General features: G+C 43.2%; 1 long non-coding RNA gene and 1 pseudogene across 1 annotated transcript; one reads left to right on the top strand and one right to left on the bottom strand.

The window, feature by feature from the left end:
* The first annotated feature begins 8602 nt into the window (after nt 1-8602).
* LOC119823030 lies at nt 8603-12817 on the top strand (annotated as a pseudogene).
* A 1140-nt stretch (nt 12818-13957) lies between these two features.
* LOC119823032 lies at nt 13958-19051 on the bottom strand. The gene is made up of 3 exons (XR_005286891.1): nt 18515-19051; nt 18171-18233; nt 13958-15909 (listed from the first exon to the last, which is right to left on the bottom strand). It is a non-coding gene; the product is annotated as an uncharacterized LOC119823032 (long non-coding RNA).
* Between the last annotated feature and the right edge of the window lie 3257 nt (nt 19052-22308).

The raw sequence follows: 22308 nt of genomic DNA, 5'->3' as shown, positions 1-22308 counted from the left end.
CAGCCTGGGCTGTATGGCCTGAACTACTTATTGAGAGCCTTTCTGCAAAATAAATAAATTAATAAATAATTAAAAACAAACAAACAAAGAAACAAATAAATTGGTGGTGGAGTAGATCGGGAGGTGATGAAGAGACAGAGGAGGGAACAAAGGAGAGAATGAGAGGGGGAAGCATCAGGATAAAGTAGGAAGAGAGGTCGTTTTGCTGATATCCAGTGATTGACCGTAGATCACAGGTAAAGGCCGTCGATGGCTGCGGGGTTGGTGACAAACCACAGACAGAAGTCAGAACTCTGTGGTTCCTGTGAGGAAGTGTGAATGCCTTGTTGTGGGATTCAGCACAATTCTTGTTTTGGGAAGAGATGTTGGTGTAGATTCCCAGGATCCTGAAGTGTTACCCATGGTTAAGGGGTCTTTCACTGCTAGAAAAGCTGCTGTCCTCCCAGCTCTGCTTGCTGCAGTGAAGGGATGCAGGAGAACATTTGCTGTAGGAAAAGGTGTCAGAATCCAGGAGGATAGGCAGGATCCTGCTGTGCTGTCTGGGACCATCTCTCCAGACCAGGAAGAGTTCTCCCAGCAATCCTGTTGGCATGATATAACGGGTCTTTCTCACTAGGAAAGCTCAAGAATCTTGTGAGTCCGGGGAGAACATGGAGGCATGCAGCAGCCCTCAGGGCTCATCTTAGTCTCCATATAAAGTGAGGCCAGACAGTAGCATCCCAAGCCCCCATCCTGTAGGGCGTGCTTGAGACACAGCTGTGTAGACACTGTTTTGCTTTTCTTTTGTGAAGTAGAAAATGTTCTCCCACTGACTCTTTGTTATGGAATGTTAGGGATGCTCCACCACCCTAACCTAATGGTCAGATAATGGCTTTTGTAATGTTCAGGACCAAACGCTCACCATACTGGGGTAACTTTACTTCACAATCCCACCTCCTAGCTGCCTACAGGAATAGCCACATTGTTTGCCAGAATTGCTTCTCCCCTCCCCACCCCCTTATTTTGATCGTGCATTCGTGGGTGTTTGCTTGCATGTGTGCGGCACCTGAGGAGGACCGGAGTCCATGGGATCTGCAGGGATTGAGGCACAGTTAGTTGTCAACCTCCTGCGGGTCCTGGGAGCCAAGCCTGGGTCATCAGTAAGAGTAGTCAGTGTGCTTCACTGTAGGGACATCTGCACAACCCTACTCCTTCCCCTTTTAGTGGATCTGGAAGGTCTTACTCCAGTCTGAGGCGATGTCCTATAGTCCTTTAAGCTCTGCATGTGTGGCATGTCAGACGAGTGACTTTTCTATGTCCCTGGGAGCAGGGGTTCCCTGGACATTTGTGCCCCATGCTCACAGTCCTCAGCCTAACATAACCAGCATGCACAGCTGCTGTGGAGTCTGCCCCCACCTCCTGATGCCCTCCAGAGAGTAAGCACCTGAGGACAGAAGAGGTGGGAAACTGAGGCAAACCTTCCTAGAGTGCTCTGACTCCTCCTGTCACTCAGATGGAAGAGAGAACACAGCAACTCAACTCAAGGCACTAGGGAAAGGACAGTCTTGCCATCTTCCCTAGGGACCAGATGCCAGGTTGCAATAAGAGGTCTCCTTCCTGACCGTATGTGGTTGCAGTGGTTAAGATGTTTGCAGAATGACCTAGGAGCAGTGATGTTGCTTTGAGGTAGCTGACTGGAGATGAGCTGTGGCCTGTGGTCATATTCATGGCCATATTTTTTTTTAAAAAAAAAGTGGATTGATTCAGTGGTGGAAGTTCGGGAATTCCAGCTACCCTCCAGACTCTGTGCTACAAGTGGGCTGTACTTAAAGAACATATGGTATAACTTCACACACACACACACACACACACACATACACACACACACACACAGACACGACAATTAAGGGCAACAGATTGCCCATAATTCTGGCTGCAAATAATGGTTTTGAAGCCACAGGAGAGACAGGGATCTGGGTCTCCAAGATGTAGACATTGCAGCTTTCTGGTGACAGGCTTTGTGGGGTCTGAGGTTACTTTGGACTTTTTAGTTAGTTCAAGGTGTGATGGAAAGACCCAGAAGTGTGGCAGCACATGGCTGCTTGTAGGTGGAGTCTCAAGGAGTCAGATATAATAGGAATTTTCTTTGGGCAGCCACCCTGCTCCCAAATAAATGCATGGAGACCTATTAATATTTATGAATGATTGACCTTGGCTTAGGCTTGTCCCACTAGCTCTTTTAACTTAATTTAACCTGTATCTGTTTATATATGACTATCTTGTCTTTGCTTCTATTGGAGTCCTGGGAAGGACATAATAGTACCTAATGAGCAGGAAGTGCAAGGCAAGGGACTTCCAAAACTATAGAAATGGCAGTAACAGCTGGCTGCCTGGACAGTCACTCAATGTTCCTCTGTACCATTGGGGCATCTGTCTTTGGTCACAGGTCTAGAATATTTGACAGGCTTTTCTATGAAGCAGGTATTTAAAAGGACTATCTCACCTTGTCTTGGAAAAGTTCAACAGTCCTTTTTTTCTTTATATTCTGGTTGTTCGGTTTAAACAGTATACTACCAGCAGTTGAGGCAAGGGCAGTTTCTTGACCAAATGGATGGCTTTGCCACAATGGAATCAAACTCTATATGAAGGATCTTCAATGCCCATCACCCTTTGATGAAGTAGATTGGTGCTGCTAAGAGCAGACATGTCTCTCTCTCATGAAAATCTTATGCCAAACGTATCCTAATCTAAACATCTTAAATGTCATATTCTGTAGGTCTCTGAAGCATTTGAATACCAACTATCTGAAATCTATCTGTTTAACCTTGTAAACACATTTAACAAGACTACAAATTTGATATTCATACAAGAGTAACTACTAACCTGCATTTTAATTATCATAAGCAATACCTTTCAGCACCAAAACTTTATATGCATTTTTAATAAGCTGCATAGGTACAATGACTTAAATAAGAGTAGAAACACACATATACACATTTGGCATAACAAAATAACCTTAGGTTTGTATTACATGCAAAAAAAAACCTCTACAAATGTAAAATACTTGAGATGACTAGTTGTCTTTTAATCCTATATTCCTATTTACCCTTTAAATGATTCCAAACATCCAGAACCCACTAAATGACTAAAAAAACCCACCCATCCCACCTCTTGGGGATGTGGGCATTGTGTTCTCTAGACTGCTTCTTATTGTCCGAGGGTGGCAGCATCCCCAGAGAACCCTGAAAAAATGAGATAATGGTCAAATTCAAAGAAAAGTGGGTATAGCCTTTGTTGTGCAGCCTGTGTAATGGGAAAGTGCAAGCTTCTCTGAAGTCCTGGCTAGAATGGTCTGTGAGCTGGACCATCTCAGCGAGCAAGCTTGAAGTTGTTCTTAATGCAGACCTCTGAAGAAACTGCAACACCTGAGCCACCCATTTTCATTGGTAACTGGTCCTTTATCCTTAAAACACAAACTTTCAAGGTAACTTATATATCAGCATTACAAAAAGTATGGACTGTGTGTTGTGCACAAGCCAGCCAAAGATTATTTTATTTTTTATTTTATGTTTGATCAGTTAAAAGATATCTGTCAACTGTGTGTGTTGGGACTGTATAACCAAACATCTTTCCATGCCACATGTAAGGATGGCATGTCATAATGAGTCACGAGGATTCTCTAACCAACAAGATTTATCATGTCTCATCCAGTCCCCCAGATAGTCCCATGTCAAGGGATCAGCACAGGAATCATCTGCCTTATAGTTTTCTAGGCTTATTTCTTTATATCAGTAGCCAAGATTTTCAGGCGTCTCTCCAATAAAATTTAGTCTCTATTAATTTAGAAGGAATCCACAGCTTTTTATTTCCTGTGGAAACAAAAATATAACCTTTTCCCCAACACAATATTTTCTGAGCTCCATTTTAAAGTTAAGAAATTCCTAATATGGGGCTGGAGAGATAGCTCAGTGGTTAAGAGCATTGCCTGCTCTTCCAAAGGTCCTGAGTTCAATTCCCAGCAACCACATGGTGGCTCACAACCATCTGTAATGGGGTCTGGTGCCCTCTTCTGGCCTGCAGGCATACACACAGAGAGAATATTGTATACATAATTAATAAATATTAAAAAAAGAATTCCTAATATCTAGGCAGACTAAATCGATTCCTTTACAATCCCATGTCTCTCAGCAACTATTGTTCATTCATGAGCATTCAAAAAAATTCAAAGTCAACAAATCCCCATACAGGATCCAGATTCCCTGCGTATTTACCATCTTTACCTGGTTTACACTTTTACATTACTTTCCTCTTTAAAATTTTACTTATTTACTTTTAAACTATTATTCTTTCCTATGGTCGTCTATACCCACTTTATTGTCTTAAGCACGTAAGCACATTGTAAACTGTGTAATGGTTTTTCAGGCTGGTCCTGTTTTCCTGTGCACCTGTAGCCTTCTCTGACCATGTGAGCAAATCTTAAACTGTTAATTGGCAGCTCCGCCCTCTCCCTTGTGGCTCTGTTGGTTGGCCCCACCCCTCCTTGGGTCCCTGAGAGCCCAGCCTTCTGCCTGCAGCTCTGGCTGGGAGCTGTGCTGAGCTGAGAGCTCCTTTCCACTGCCGCTGCCTGCCCTGGGGCCGTGTTTCATGCTTGTTCTTTCTGCTCAGTGTGCCAGCTGTTCAAGTGCTCTGTGCACAGCAGCTCCTCTAAAGGAGCCCTATCCTGCCTCACCCCCTTTCCAGCTTCCCGAGGGTCTGTGGGGAAATTTGGTGCCCACGTTGGATGCCATTTGTGGTTGGAATTATCTTGTGGCCTCCAACTAGCTCCTAAATAAAGACATGGAGACTTATTATTAATAATGAATGCTGGCCTTAGCCTAGGCTTGTCTCACTATCTCTTTTGTCTTCCTTTAATCTGTTTCTATCCATCTACATCTTTCTTTGGAGCTCTTTGCCTTCCTTTCTTTCTGTGTGTCTTACTTTCCTGCTTCCTTCATGTCTGTCTGTCTGGTCCCTGGCATCTGTCTTCTGTGTCTCCTTTCTTTTCCTCCAGTCTAAAAGCCTCCTGCCATTTACTCTCCCTGCCAGGAAATCCTACTATACCTCCTCCCTTGCTATCTGCCATTCAGTTCTTTGTTAGACCAATCATGTGCCTTAGGCAGGCAAGGTAAAACAGCAACACATCTTTACAAAGTTAAATGAATGCAATACTATGCATGAAGCCACATATACACATACTTGCATAAATTCATAGATACTTACACATACCTGTCCACACACTTTAATGATAATAAAATTAATTTAAAAGCTTCTAAAGGAAAGATGCCCTCAGCTACTCTCTGTGGCTTTCCTGTGTGTTGAATGCAGTTTCATTGCTCCAGCATATCCTATGGCATTTTGGCAAAACTTCCCAGAGCACAATCCATTTATGGGTTTGCATTATAGTCTGCTGACTGAGCCCAGATGATCTGACTTCTTGTCCAACCACCCTGAGCCCTGACCGATGCCTTCCTGACTGAGGTGGAAAGGTGAGAGCCGTGGTGTAATGCTGGGTAAGAAGAGGCAGGACAGAGTCTGTTGTCACACGCTAACGTAGTATCCGGATTTCCTGGAGACAATGGAAGGTCATTGTAGGCTTCCATCTGGAGCATGATTAATAGAAGCACGGAGGCAGATGATGGGGTTCAATCTGAAGGTCAGAAGAGCAATACAGCCAGTCAGTGGCTCTTACCTCTACCTCAGTCTGAAATGGTGATCCTGCCTCCAGAAATCCTCAGAATGAGACTGACTGAGAACTGTCTCCTCGTACCTTATATTTTTCTGTAGGGCTGGGGTTAAAGCGTGCACCACTACCACCCAGTTTCTATGTCAAATTAGCATGACAGACATGCCCAGGTTCCATTTGTCCTCTTCCAGTGGAGTCCAAAGGACAGTGATTAACTATCTGTTGACATATGAATAGAGAATTGTGAATCTGGGAACACCGCCAGCCAATGACAGCCGGGGACTCAGTTCCACCTTCCTGTTGCAGACATGGCACGTCTGTGCAGCTGACATGAATTCCAAGACCCCAGTGCCCATGGAAGTCACACTGATGTACAGGACACACGTGCTCATGTGGCTGAGGGGCCAGGGACCGAGGATGAAGGAAAGCAAACAGTGCTAGCAGGCAGATGTTACCAGAGCATCCAGGTCATCTCCCATGAGCTGGTGACAGACCAGGAACCTGTACATCATACAGTGTGTGATCCCTGTCACGTGCTCGGTGCACTTACCTCTCAGGGCCTCACTCAGCCTGAAGTAGGAAGATCAGACCCAGTCAGCACCATGGCTTCTCTTTCACGTCATCATACGTGACACACAGAAGAGAGGTGGAGACCTGAGGAGAGGCATAACATGTGACAACTAGCATCCAGGCCTAGCCACAAGGTCTCTGAAGTTACCCTGGGAGGGTCCCAGAGCAAACCAGGAGGAAGCCACCAGCCTGAGCCTATGAGTGACCAAAGCACAGTTGTCTCTGTCCCTGCCCTACTGACTGTGACCCAGGCTGGTGTCCTGACCCCATTCAGAGGTCTGTTCAGGCCAAGTTGGAGCTGGAGAAAGACCCTTGTCTGTGCTCCAACCTAGAGCGCTATTCTCTTGATTAATAAATAAATAGCTAAAATTTAAAAGTGTATAATGGTATACAATATTACCATCCAGAAACTGAATAACATTTTGTTTCTACTATAAATGGCTATGACAAACAAAGCTGCTATGAACATAGTTGAGTACATGTCCTTGTGGTACTATTCAGTATCCTTTGGATATATAGCCAGAAATGGTATTGCTGGGTCTTAAGGAAGGTTGTTTCCTAATTTTCTGAGAAGTCACCATACTGATATCTAAAAGGGCTGTACCAGTTGGTACTCTAACCAGCAATGGAAGAGTGTTATGTAACTTTTACCCCACATCCTCTCCAGCATAAGTTGTCATCAGTGTTTTTGATCTTTGCCATTCTTGCAGGTATAAGATGGAATCTCAGAGTTGTTTAGATTTGCATTTCTCTGATGGCTAAGGATGTTGAACATTTCCTTAAGTGTCATTCAGCCATTTTAGAGTTCTCTGTTGGGAGTTCTCTGTTTAGGTCTGTACTCCATTTTTTTTATTGGATTATTTATTCTTTGGATGACCAATTTCTTTAGTCCTTTGTATATTCTGGAGATCAGACTTCTGTCTGATGTGGGTTTAGTGAAGATCTTTTTCCATTCTGTAGGCTGTTGTTTTGTCTTGTTGACTGTGTCCTTTGCTTTACAGAAGCTTCTCAGTTTCAGGAGGTCCCATTTTATTAAGTGTTTCTCTCAGTGTCTGTGCTAAAGGGGTTATATTTAGGAAGTGGTCCTATGTGCCATTGTGTTCAAGTGTACTTTGCACTTTCTCTTCTATGAGGTTCAATATCTTTGGTTTTATGTTCAGGTCTTAGATCCATTTGGACTTGAATTTTGTGCATGGCAATAGATATGGATCTCTTTTCATCCTTGTACATATTGGACATCCCATTATGCCAGCACCATTTCTTGAATATGCTTTCTTTTTTCCATTTGATGTTTTTTTGTCTAAAATCATGTGTTTGTAGGTGTGTGGGTTGATATCAGGGTCTTCTTTCTGTTTTCACACCAATACCAGGCTGTTTTCGGTATGGTAGCTCTGTAGTAGAGTTTGAAGTCAGGGTTTGTGATGCAGAGGTGGTGTGTCCTAAAGTGCTGTATCCTTGTGTCCTGTCAACAAAGCATTCCTTGAGCCTCCATGGCGGTCTTTCCATGTCTGTGGCAGTGTTGACAAGTCTCTCAAAACTGCCTGTGTAGCAGGAAGGAGACATCCAGTCCATCTTCAGTATGATAACGGTGGACACAATGCTCTACTTGTCAACAAGAAAAGAATGAATAAATTTAGACAGAGGCCCCCCTGTGACCAGCACCTGGACATCCTGCTACTCTCTTCAGCAATCTCTTAAGAGTTGTAGACAGTTTCTTAGCTTTTTCAGATCAGAGAAAAGATGTTCCCAGGTTATGACGTTGGCCTTCCTCATGCATTGAGTGACCTCACACCTGTACTCATGGCTCCCCGGGCTGGAGCTGCCTTCTCCACACTGCCTCTCACTCACCCTCATTGTCTAGCCACACAAGCCACTTCAGTGACCCTTGCTACACAGTGACAGTGCCTGCAGAGTCAGTCACAACTCCTGTCCTATGAGTCGAGTGTTCAGTGGAGCTTCAGACATGTCCTCGTTCATTCTGAGACAATGGCCTCAGGCACCCAGAGCTCTTCCAGTGTGGCACATCACTGACTGACTTTGCTATGCCTTGTGATGCTGTGCCTTGAGGCAGGGTCCACTGGTCCTCTGCCCACTGTGCTCACAGTGCCAAACCCTACATAACCACTGTGGTCAGCTCCCTGAGGAGAAGCTGAAGCTTGTCCCATTAAGAAGTACCCATCATGAGAAGAGAGGGCAGACTTGCCCTGGACATTCCTGACCTCTTGCTACACAACCTGACTGAACAGTAAACACAGCTGTTTGTCTCAGGGCAGAGAACAAAGTGCAGCCTTCTCCCCTTCATAAGGGACCAGGTGCCCAGTCTGTCCTCAGAGTGTCTTTCCTGATCCCAGGTGTCTGGTGCTAGCATTTCCCCAACCAGCCTGGGAAGCAGGGGCAGCCATGGCACTGCTGACTGGAGATGGCCTGTGGTCTGTGCTCCTATTCACGGCCATCTTCCTGCTCCTGGTGGACCTGATTCACCGACGCAAGTTCTGGACTTCCCGCTACCCTCCGGGTCCTGTGCCCCTACCTGGGCTGGGAAACCTCCTGCAGGTGGACTTCGAGAACATGCCATATAGTGTGTACAATGTGAGAGCTGGCAGTAGGGGGCAGTAGAGGTCATGGGGCCCACAGCAGTACATGGTGGTGCTGAAGCCACAGGATAGAAGGGAAGATGGCCATCGAGTGGAAGAAGGCTTAGGGTTGCCTTGTGATACTGGCATCTGGGTCTGAGGATACTGTGGACTTTGTAAGAGCAGAGACATATATGGAAAAGGCCACGGAGGCAGGCATGGAGTGGGGTTGGACAGGACAGAGGTCAGGGACATCCCAGTTCCCTTGTGATCCCATCAGTGACTGAGGTCTCAGGGCAGAGGGGAGGATCAGGATTCACTGTAGCATGTCAGTGAGGGTGGGCTGCATCTGCTATAATCTCTTGCTGCTGTATGGTCTCAGGCCTTGCTGCCCATCTCAGGAACCTGATTCCCTAATGTCTGGTGGGGTATGAGGGAGCATGGATCATGTTCTCACAAGATGACAGCTTAATGATCGTATCTACTGTGAGAACTTTGCTGGATTGAGCAGATAGGATCAAGCAGGCATAAGGTTTCATACCTCAGGCTAGAGTTGTGGTCAGTGGTAGAGCATTTGCCCAGCACAGGGGAGGACCAAGGTTCAGAATGCATACCACAAAATGTGCTTATGTACAACCGCACACGTGACACAGAAACACACACACACACACACGTTCTGTGCTGTGTTTCCATTGTCCAGTTTACTAGTGATCTCCATTTTCTAAGCATTCCTAACCTCTACTTCAGCTTCGACAGCGCTATGGTGACGTGTTCAGCCTGCAGATGGCCTGGAAGCCCATGGTTGTGATCAGTGGACTGAAGGCAGTGCGGGAAGCGCTGGTGGCCTGTGGAGAGGACACTGCTGACCACCCTTCGTTACCCATCTATGATGTCATGGGCTTTGGGCCCAAAGCAAAAGGCAAAGAGCTATAGTGGGGACAGGGCAGAGAGAACAGGGCTTGAGGAGCAGTGACCAGAAGATGGGCAGGGCCTAATGGAGGGGCTGTGCTCAGATAATGGAGGGAAAATCACTGCAATGGAGGGTGGAGCCTCCAAAGCTGCATGTGCTGATTGTGATAGCAAAGTACTGAGCGCTGATGGCTCAGACTGACCACAGGGAAATGTTGGGAGCAGAGCAGACAGCACAGCCATGTATCCTTGGTTACACACAGATGTCCCTGCAGGTGTGGCATTAGCACCTTATGGGCACGAATGGCGAGAACAACGGCGATTCTCTGTGTCCACCATGCGAGACTTTGGCCTGGGCAAGAAATCCCTGGAGCAGTGGGTGACAGAGGAGGCAGGACACCTCTGTGATGCCATCACCAAGGAGGCAGGTGGGTGATGGGTGAGAGGTAGAGATGTGGGCACACACTTAGAAACAACGTCCTGACTTGCTGTCATCTCTGCTCCTAGGACAACCATTTAATCCCACCATTCTCCTGAACAAAGGTGCATGCAATGTGATCTCATCCCTCATTTATGCCCATCGCTTTGAGTATGAAGACCCTTTCTTCAATGCCCTGATCAAAACATTACAAGAAAGTTCTGGAGAGGACACTGGCTTCATTGCTGAGGTATGAGACTCAGGGCAGTCAGTGTGCATGAAATCCTGTGCTGTAAAATCAGAATGAATGTTCATTCATGGGGAATGGGGTGAGGACCTCGTGTGATAGTCAAATGCAGGAGGAAAGCCCTTGCCCTTGGCAAATCTCAGATAACAGGCAGGGAAGAGTGGACCAAGGTCAGGGACTCTAGATAGGGTGTGAGGCTCTGCCCCATCTACATGGAAACCACATAAGCCTGTTAGATGTACAGAGTAGAATAGACATGTTTTTCACCCTGGGCTCAAGACAACGTACAGGAAGGACCATAAGATGCAGCAGGTGATGTTTGGGGACAAAAGACCCTGAGTCCTTTTTGGAAGAGGCTGGGAGCAAAAAAGATAGGGGCTGGGAACTGAGTCTGGTCAAGGTGAACACTGGGCAGAAGTAGCATCCAGGGTCAAGAAAGATGGCCTGTGGGTGAAGGCACTTACCATGGAAACCTGGAGTTCTGAGCTGGATCCCTGGGACTCACATGGAGATAGATCCTACTCTACAAGTTGTTCTCTGACCTCAAACAGGAGTCTTTGTACCCATGTACGTGTGAGAGTGCACATGCAGGCACACACACACACACACACACACACACACACACACACACACACACACACGATTCTTAATAAAAATAAAAACACCTAGACCTGTACCTTTACAGCTGGTGAACACATTCCCGGTGCTCCTGCGCATCCCTGGGCTGCCTGGTAAATTCTTCCCCAAATTGACGGCATTTACAAACTTACTGGATAAGTTGTTGATTGAGCACAAGGGAACCTGGGACCCTGCCCAGCCACCATGAGACCTGACAGATGCCTTCCTGGCTGAGATGTAGAAGGTGAGGATAGCAATAAAGATGGGGACAGGACCTTTGGGCTGAAGTGTTCTGTGAGTTGTGATGCCAGGCAAGTGGGGTTTGTATGTCATCCATGACCCCAACACCTGGGGTGCTTGAACACAATGGTGGGTCATGTTGGGGTTTACTCCCTGTGTCCCTGAGCCTACCTTCTCTGTCTGACCCAGGCCAAGGGTAAACCTGAGAGCAGCTTCACTGATGGGAACCTGCGTGCAGTAGTAACTGACCTGTTCACTGCAGGGATGGTGACCACCTCATCCACGCTGTCCTGGGCCCTGCTGCTCATGATCCTACACCCAGATGTGCAGAGTGAGCCTGGCTGAGCAGAGAAGAAAGATCGAAGTATTTGATAAGCATATGGGGGCTCCAGCACCACCTTGATCCAGACTCCCACAATTCTGATGGCAGTCTTAAGTCACCTACTCACCCAGTGGTAGAAGGTCAAGGAAGAGCCACTAAGGGACTGCTTCACTGAGGGGAGGCTGTTCTTCCAGGCCATGTCCAACAGGAGATTGATGAAGTCATAGGTCAGGTGCGGCGTCCAGAGATGGCAGACCAGGCCCGCATGCCCTACACCAATGCTGTTGTTCATGAGATTCAGCGATTTGGTGACATCGTCCCAGTGAATTTACCACACATGACATCTCGTGACATTGAAATACAGGGCTTCCTCATCCCCAAGGTAGGCATGGTCACTGTCGTCCCAGGGTCACCACTCAGCAAACAAAGACTATAAAGACCAAGACCCCCACATCCTGGATTTGCAGATGGTAAAGGGACCAGCCTGGGTGTGAGTACACTGCAGCCATTGCCCAGGACTCCCCAGGGAAGAGGGATGTCTAGTGGAATAAGCCACAGGATTGCAGGGAGCGTTACACACGGGGGCAGCTTCTGATTTGGGCACTTAGAGTAGCTTTAACATATGGCCTTGAATGGTACCAGAAAATGGTACCAAGAAGATCTGAGGTTAAGGTTAATGAAAGAACCCCATATGTGCAGGAAGAGGTTGTGCATGTGACCATGGTCACATGGGTATTGGCAGTCCTACCACAGTCCATGTTCATACCATGTGCCTCCTGCCAGGGGACGAACCTCCTCACCAACCTGTCCTCAGTGCTGAAGGATGAGACTGTCTGGGAGAAGCCCCTCCGCTTCCATCCTGAGCTCTTCCTGGATGCCCAGGGCCGCTTTGTGAAGCATGAGGCCTTCATGCCATTCTCAGCAGGTCCTGTGGGACGCCTGACTCCATGTCTCTTCCCAGGGTGCCTTGGAGGGCAGAGCATCCATCAGGCCCCAGACTGACTGAGCCCCTTTCCCACCCACAGGCCACTGAGCTTGCCTGGGGGAGCCCCTGGCCCGCATGGAGCTCTTCCTCTTCTTCACCTGCCTCCTACAGCGCTTTAGCTTCTCGGTGCCCAGTGGACAGCCCCGACCCAGCGACTATGGCATCTTCGCATTGCCAGTTATCCCAATCCCCTATGAGCTCTGTGCAGTTGTGCGCTAGCAAAGACAGCAGCTCCATCCTTCTCCCCAGCTTGTGCTGATTGATGTCCAATAAACCTGATCTGTGGTTCCACTCAGATTCCTGGTCCAACCCCATCCTTGTCTCCACTGTGTCCCAAGACAACAGTCAACCATCAGTTTTCCCCCTCTGATCAACTTTCATGTTGCAAGCAGAGTGGCATCTATTGTCTGTGTCTCATTTCCTTTTTCCCCAGTCTAAAATCCTCCTGCCAGTTACTCTCCCTACATCCACGGACTGGCTCAGGGGAGCCACTCAGACCGTGGGAGAATCAGGGTCTTGGTAACAGGAAGGCACAAGTTCGGCGAATGACAGACAGACACAACACACAAGTGAGTGCTTGGAATCTGCTGCAATTTTACTAAATTCATGTTTTCATTATATAGTATTCGAACAAAGAACAAACCAGAAGGTCATGTGTCATCAGTAGGCACAGTATGAAAGCTTCTCTTAGTCACATTATCAGGGACAGGTGTTAGACATAAAACATCCTTAGAAAAGGAAATCTTGTCCTTGGGAACGTAAACCTCAGTCAAGTGATTACATCTTAAGAATAGAAAGTTTCTGTCTCTTTATCGCTATCATGGCCTTTCCTCTTTCTAACCCTTTCTTCATATCATCTAGTGACCAACTATGCCTGATCAGTTCTCTGCAGCTGTGGAGATATACTTTTTAGTACCTTCTTATGCAGCAGACACCATGGGGGTTGGGATCTAGCAAGCCTATTCATAAAGTTCAAAGTATATTATAACAGTCTTTGTTCATCAACATTAACCCATCTATTCCCGTGGTCATCATACTCCCTGTGTATGACAAAGGTTCTGCTGTAGTCTTATACATTCCCATACTGTGCTTCCCTATCTCAAAGCTGTTCCTGAAGAGAATGATCCTTGTCTTGCATATGTAAAGACTATCATTATTATGAAAGAAATTGTGCAAAGCTCATATCCCGCATAGCCAGCTAATCGAGAAACCTGTCTATGCCCCAAGGGCAGCCAATACCGGGCTGTCTGCCATTGACCTCCAGGAAGCCTAGTCCCATGGGACACGTCACTTCTGTCTGGCATAATGACATATGTCATGTCACACAGACGACACTGGAGTTGGTGTGGCACCCTACCAGGAAATTCTACCTATACCTCCTCCCTCACTATCTGCCATTCAGTTCTTTGTTAGACCAATCATGTGTCTTAGGCAGGCAAGGTAAAACAGCCACACAGCTTTACAAAATTAAATGAACACAACACATCTTTCCATAGTTCAACAAATGCAACATGTCTTTGCATAGCTAAATATTCTGCAAGAGTTAGAGGAGAGAGGCACATCATCTTGTCTTATTTACATCTCCACTCCTAGGACTTCCTTTTGGATCATTCCCTGAAAACATTATTTCTAGCAACTCCCTCTCTACAATGTCTTTCAGATGGCCTATTCTGCCATAATTAAAACATTTGTTATTTTGATGTCTTTTTATTCCCTTGGAAATCACTTCTACTCAATCCCCAGTGTTATAGCCAAAGGACTCAACACTGGCTGTGTGTAGAATCCTTTTGTCAATTGGTGCCGATCTTACCTCTAAGGGCCCAAGTATTTTTTTTTTTTGCATTCTAAATTAGCATTTTTAAAAAATCAGAGAGAGATTCAATGAGAACTCATACAGCTGCTGGATCTGCTACTCCTATTTATAAAGCTTTATTTAATCTTTGCAAAAAGTCACTAAATTGTTCTCTTGGGCCTTGTATAACCTTAGTATATGATTCAATCATTTTTCCTGGTTCTTGAATCTTGTCCCAAGTATTCAAGATTGCTCTACCACATAGGGACAAGATGAGTTCATTGTATATAGTTTGACTATCCAGATCAGCATAAAGGCCCTCAGGCTCACCAAGAATTTGATCTTGGGACGCCTCAAAACCTTTGGCTGCACCTTGATATTCAAGAGTCTTAGCTTCCTCTCTCCAATAACTCTCCACTGAAGCTGTGGACCATGGGTCTAATACAGCTGAGACTAAGTGAAGCCAATCACGTGGAGTAACCTTATTTCTTGAAGCCCATATCTTTACCAACTGCTTAACACATGGTGAATGCTTGTCATAAGATACTACTGCTTGCTTAATATCTTTTAGATCTTTTATATATATAGTCTCCCATTTATATTCTGCATTTCTTTTTGGGTATTTGCCGGCTTTTCAGAAATAGTAACAGGATAAGTAGTTAAAACTCTTGGTAAGTCATCTCTGACTCTGAGATGTACTGGTGATGGTCTTTATTACTGTCTTTTGTTTGTACATAATCTCCTTGATTATTAGTCCTGACAAGTTTTTCAGTGATTTTGAATCTATGTATCACTGTCTTTTGTAGAGTCTGAATTTCTTTATCTATGAATATTTTTAATGATTTTATCAAATCAACAAATTTCTGGTTCTCATCATGTACATGTGATTTCAATTCTTTAAGTTTTTCCATTAATGATATCTTCTCATCCTTAGATATTATCTAGATAGCATATAGATTGTCTTCCAGGAGGAATGTTCTATCTGCTAGCTTTTCATAACTTTTTAACAATTTTGATTATCAATTTCAACAGTATGAATCCTTTCAGATAATCTCCATACCATTCTGTTAGGTTCCATAACCTGTTGACATGGAATGAATATTGCCTGTCAAATTATGGTTATCATTTACAACTTATGAATCTTTTCAGTCAGCTTCTCTTTACTAACCTGTAAAGTCAGTATCATTTCTAAAAGTTTCTTATTCTTGACTCTGTTATCAAATCATTTCTCTAAGAATGTATGTGAAGTATCAAACTAATAGTGGCTAAGACTAAGTATGTGTACACTCCAGGGAGGTCATATACATCTTCTAGAATTCCTTCCATAGTAGAAACAAAAAGGTTTTTAAATTCCTGGGTGGTGATATTATCTGCCATCATCTGATCACCTCCCTTGAAATCCTGGTTCAGATGAGAATCTTAAGGTGTAATAACGATGTGGGCCAGCAGGTGTCGCAGTTATTCTGCTAAAGCAGTCCAGAGAAGCCGGAGTTCGGGTCTTAGTTGTTCCAGTGTTGCTAACCTGTGGGTTTTCCTAGGAGAAATCAAAATCAAACTGAGTAATTTTTTTTTGTTGTTAAAGAGATGCTGGAAAGGCAGCTGTGCAGCAGAGTGAGCCATGGGAGCCATGGGAAACCACAGTAGCTGCGTGGAAGTCACATCCGGGGTTGGCGGGAAGTCACGGGTACCAAGGCAACCACAGGAAGCTGTGGGGACCATGGGAAGCTGTGTGGGTGCTGTGTGGTGTGACAGCAAGCCATGGGTGCCACGGCAGATGGGTGAGCCAGGGTGAATGGGAGTGGGCAGCACTAGTTTTTCTCCTGAACTGTGGCCTGTACTGGTGACTAAAAAACCTTAGTCAAATGGCTTTTTTTTTTTTTTTTGAGAATTTGTACCCCAAACATTGGGTGCCAAATGTAGCATGATTAATAAAAACCCAGAGACAGATATTGGTGTTCAAGATCAGAAGAGTAAAACAGCCAGCCACCGGCTCTTACCTCTACCTCAGTCTGAAATGGCGATCCTGCCTCCAGGAATCCTCAGAATGAGACTGACTGAGAACTGTTTCCAACCATTTTATATTCCTCTCTAGTGCTGGGATTAAAGGCGTACACCACTACTGCCCAATTTCGATGGCAAACTAGTGTGTCTAGTGGGATTAAAGGTGTGTGTCACCACTGCCTGGTGTGTAAGGCTGATCAGGGTGACTGTTTTACTCTCTGATCTTCACATAAGATTTATTTATTAAAAGTAAAAATGAAATGTCACTACATATTTCCATGACCCTTTCTGTCTACCCAGTCTACCTGCCCCTGTTCAAGGGGATTCATGAAGCAGCTTCAGTGATGAGAACCTGCACATTGTGGTGGCTGATCTGTTCAATGCAGGGAAGGTCACCACCTCTACCCCACTGTTCTGGACCCTGCTGGTCATGGACCTGCATCTGGACGTGCCATTCCAAACTGTCTTGTATGATGTGTACACGTGTTGTTTTTATTGGTCTATGAATAAAACTGTTTGGCTAAAGCCTAGAGTAACTGACAAACCTTTTTCAGAGGCAGGAACTTTTACAGATCTTTTTCAGAAGCAGGAAAAATTTTCAAACCATCTTACCCTGCCTTGGCAAGGTTTGGAAGTCATTTTGCTTGTATCCTGCTTGTCCAGTGTGGACACTGTGCATTTTTTCAGTGGTCAAGGCAGGGGCAGTTCTTTGCTCAAAGGACAGTTCTGCCAAGAAGATATCCAGCTCAAAAGGGTGTGCCTTCAGTGCCCAACATTCTCTTGGGAATAGATCTGTGCTGCCAGGAGCAATCATATCTGACATGAACAGAACCCTAAGTTATTTAAATGTAATTTTCTGCAGTTCTTTGAAGTGGTTGAAGATGACCTGTCTGTGCAGAATACAATCTGTGTGCGTCTAAAGGACCTGACTAGTCTAACTATAGGTATGACAAGCATGGATGACTATTGATCTATAATTTCTAATACCTATGTAACTTAAACACTAAGGCTTCATATTAAAATATTAAACAATCTTTAAACATCTGTGTAGCAAATGAGGACAATGACCTCTAAATGCAAACAATTTATAAGTATCTTGATCGGAGGTAGAGATGTATAGTGCCATATGACAAATATATCCTAAAATTGCATCAATATACAAAATATCTTAAGCAGAGGTGGAAACGTGTATGCATACAATATAAAAATGACTTTCAGAAGTGGACAAATATTGTAAACAGAATTAGGAGCATATTCAATAATACAAATATAATTTGAATTTATATCAGTATACAAGAATGTATACCAATAAAAATTGTCTATAAATAATAGCTCACAACTATTCTCACTATTATTCACCATTATTATTAGTGTGAGTAAGCTCACGCCAATCTACCTTTTATCTCATCCAATCCCCCCTTTTTTCAAAAGAGATCCCTGAGCCTACTTAATTTCCACCCTAACTCATAATCAATCCCTAGTAGATTTCGCCAACCCTGAGGACAAACTCTCTTGGGAGAGGAGATATCATCTTCCAGAATTACTTCTAGTTGTCATGGGGGTGATGTTATTTCTATGGGATCCTATAAAAACTAAAATGATGGTTAACTTTCAGGATTACTGTCTGGTATAATTGCAAATGGTCTCTGAGTAGTCAGTAGGGTTTTTCTGAAGTTCTTATTTGAAGTTCTGGCCAATATTTGTATTGCACCATCTCACCATCTTAGCTAGCCAAGTTGGAATTATCTTGAGCAGTTTGTAACCCACAACCAATCCTCAAGTGGTGCTACCAACCTTATGATGTCATATCAGCCAGGTGGAATCCTTGCTGTACGGCCCCCATCTTCTTTCTGAAAACTTCAAAGATTATTGCAGGAAAATTTATTGATCATTGTGGAAAACTTAAACATTGTTCATGTAGACACATTTTCAAAGGAAGGTATTATGGAGACAAAAATAGGTATGGGGAGAAGGAAATCATAAATCAAAGCTGGCTTTGGAGTTGGAAAATGGCTGTAGTTCTCTAAATCCAAGCATGTTGTTAAAAGAAAAATTCAGAGTTTCTGTCTCATATAAAGAGCCATCTGGTATGGGACAGAAAGAAGAAAGAATTTAGAAAAAAAATATGGATATGGTACCATAAGTCAGATTTCTTTTTGCTTGGTGATTCTTTCTGGATAGCTATCTTTTCTTCTTTAGGCATCTAGACGTCCAAAGTCTCTCAACCTTTTGAAGATGAGTATTTTCCTGCAAAGACAAGAACAGAACCTTGCCCCAGCCTTTTCTGAAGTTTCCTTACCACCTGTGTGACTATCACCTCTGTGGATGAACTGTCATTTCTCTTTATCAAGAGGTTTCTCCTTTTTAAACTGAATCATTATTAATTTTGACGATATTCATAGCTTTTCTTCTTCTGTGGAAACAAGAGTGAAACCCCTTCCTCAACGCAGCACATCTCCTTGTTTGCATTCCAAGGCCAACACATCCTCGCAATACACCAGCTGATTTAATTCAGAAGTTTTATCTATTACCCAATGTTTCTCCTCAGCCCTCATTCCTTTAGCACTGCTGTTCTCACAAGCATTAAGAAAATTCAAGGTTAATAAAGCACTATGCCATCTATTTCTGGGGGTATTTTCTATCCCTTTCTGCATGTTTAACATATCCTTTATAGTTTGATTTGATCTTTCCATAACTGTGTGACTTGTAGGATTGTTTGGTATGGCTGTAATTTGCTTTATATTATAATATGCAAACCATTTCATTTTCTTAGAGACATATGCTGGAGTGTTATCTGTCTTTATTTGTGCAGGTATACCAATGATGGTTATAACTTCTAGTAAATGTGTGGTTACTGAACCAGCCTTTTCTGAATTCAAAGCAGTTGCCCATTGCAAACCTGAATAGGTGTCAATGGTGTGGCATACATATTTTAATTTTTCAAATTCTACAAAGTTGAACACAGCCATCTTCCAGATTTCACGCCTTCAAGTATCTTTTGGGTTACTTCCTGCAGGGAGTGGTGTTTGATTATATAAAGAACAAGTAGGACATCTCCTTATAATTTCATTAGCTTGTGGCCATATAATTAGGAAACCTCTTTTTAAAAAAATCTTTGCTATTTACATGATTTTTAAAATGAAATTCTGAGACCTTCAGCACATTTCTAGTCAATAAGTGATCAATTTTTGCATTACCTTGTGCTAGAGGACCTGGAAGACCATATGGAATCAGATGTTCATTATGTATATGGGACAAAGCCTATTCCTGATTATATCTTGAACCTGAATGAATAATGAAGTCAATTCTGTATAATCTGGCATAAGTTCAGTGGTTTCAATATGTAAAACAACACAACTCTTTCTGCATATTGTGAATCAGTAACTATACTGAAAGGTTCTTTAAAATCCCTTAGTACTGTAAGAATAGCATATAATTCTGACATTTGTATAGAATCATAAGGGCTTTGTTTCACTTTACTCAAATCTTCTGATTTGTAATGTGTTTTTCCTGATTTGTTTACATCAGCATAGAATGTATGGGCTCCAGTTATTGGTGTGTCACCCACAATGCAGGGAAGAATCCAAGTAGCTCTCTTTATAAGGACAATTCTACCACTTTTGGGATAGTTGCTATTACTGTATCCTAAAAAATTAGCACAAGCTCTTTGCCAGGGTTCATTATGCTCCCATAATTTTTAAATTTCATCATAGTAAAAGGCGCTATAGTCTCTGCTGGGTTTATTTCCACTAATTAAATGGAAATCAAGATGCTTTGGAGAAGTGGTTATGCTTTTGTTTCCATAGGAAACAAGAGGCTGTGGACTTGTTCCAGGTTGATATAGATCTGATGCGATCAAGGGATACCTCTTGAAACTTTACAGATAAAATCTATCAACAGAGGTTATAAGTGATCTTTCCAGGACTTGGTCTTTATCTCAATTTTTTCTCAGATACACCTGGGGACTCCCTTGCCCACATTTAGCAGAAATCATTCTAGAGAAAACAATGTCCACATTCCCAAGAGAGAAAGGGGTGTTGGAGGCCTTTGGTTATTTTGTAGGTCATGGATGATGTTTGTTATAATTTATGGGAATATAGAAATATAGGATAAAAATAATTGGCCGGGCGGTGGTGGCGCACGCCTTTAATCCTTCGGAAGGCAGAGGCAGGCGGATCTCTGTGAGTTCGAGACCAGCCTGGTCTACAAGAGCTAGTTCCCGGACAGGCTCCAAAGCCACAGAGAAACCCTGTCTCGAAAAACCAAAAAAAAAAAAAATTATTAATCTCAGGTATTTTGCCTTGGCATGGACTTTGGCATATGGATACAAACTCAAAGTCTATTTTGTTACATCGTATATATGTTTTTATTCTTCTTTAAAGGACTTTTGTATATTGATACAAGTTTAAGTTAATTTTTGTTACAACACACTGTATATATTTTTCCCATTGTTGTTTAAAGGATTTTGTATATTGATTTAATGTTATTTTTGTTACAACATATTATATATGTATTTCTGATCTTATTTAAGGTATGGTACCTATGCCTTCCTATGTAGTTCATTTAAAAATGTAAGGTAAAGTTCTAGTTTTTGAAAACTATTCTTATAAACTATTTAGGATAATCAAGAATTAATTGGTAATTAGTCATTTATAACAATAAAATTTACAGATATGTTAGGTATGCTTTCCATATCATATAGAGATATATTTTAGAGAGATAGAGGGTCTTCAGACTTTTCAAATACCTACAGAATATGGCATTTAAAATGTATTGCTAATTTAGGGCCTTTCAGACAATGAGACACATCTGCTCCTGGCAGCACCTATTTACTTTAGAAAGGATGCTGGGCATTGAAGAAACTCCATAGGAGTTTGCTTTCATTGTGGCAAAATTAATCATTTGGGGAAAAAAATCCCTGCTTTTGCCTTCATTGCTTGGCTATGTGCTGTGCAAACTGGACATGCAGGACCACAGGAAAGTGACCACTAGACTTTGCTAAAACAAGGAAGGATAGTCCTTCAGGGTTCCTGATCCCAGAAGAAATGGCCAGACATTTTGCAGGACACAGAGGAAAGTGATTGACAAACAATGCCAATATAGGCAGGAGAGTCTTTCAAACTTCCTGCTTCATTGAAAAGTCTGACAGATACTATGTGCCTGTAGACCAAAGATGGATACCCCAATGTTTGAAAGGATCTTTGGGTGGCCATCCAGACAATTAGATGTCTATGTCATTTCTAGAGTTTTTGGAAGTCATTTACAATGCATGTTTGTTTTTTAAATAGTATATCCTTCTGGTGCCTTTGTTGGTGTTGAAGATTAACTAGTTATACTTGCAGTTTTCCTAAGATATGATAGAAAGTAAGTTAGGTATAAAATTTTGGATTTACTAAGATAAGATAGGTTATGTATCATTTTCTTTAAAATTTATCAGATACAAATAAATTGGAATTCAGTACACTGTGAATGTAATCTTTACTTGATAATTGTTCTTATTCTACAGGTTTACTATGCTAAAGCTAAAAACTTTCATTTTTGTTTAGAAAGAAAAAATGGGGAAATGTTGGGTAATATTATTTTAAGGTTTGTTGCTTTTGTTTATGCTGCATTTGTTTACTTCTGTGAAGTTGTGATTCTTTGCCTCTCTAAAACACCTGATAGTCCTAATAAAGAGCTAAATGGTCAAAAGTGAGGCAGGAGCAAGGATAGGTGCATCTGACAGGCAGGGAGTATAAATAGAAGGTCAAAAAAGGATAGGAAGATCAATGATAGAACAAGGGGAGGAGGACATCAGAAGCCAGGCACCCAGCCATCCAGTAAGGCATGAAATAAAAATGAAAGTAAGATATACAGAAGTAAGGAAAGAAAAATATCTCAGAAGCAAGAAGTATTTGGTATAATTTAAGAAAAGCTGGCAAGAACCAAGCAA

This window comes from Arvicola amphibius, chromosome 9 (assembly GCF_903992535.2).
Source record: "Arvicola amphibius chromosome 9, mArvAmp1.2, whole genome shotgun sequence".
In the NCBI taxonomy this organism is placed as follows: domain Eukaryota; kingdom Metazoa; phylum Chordata; class Mammalia; order Rodentia; family Cricetidae; genus Arvicola; species Arvicola amphibius.
Note: the sequence above shows the minus strand (reverse complement) of the source record. Positions and strands in the feature narration are given on the sequence as shown.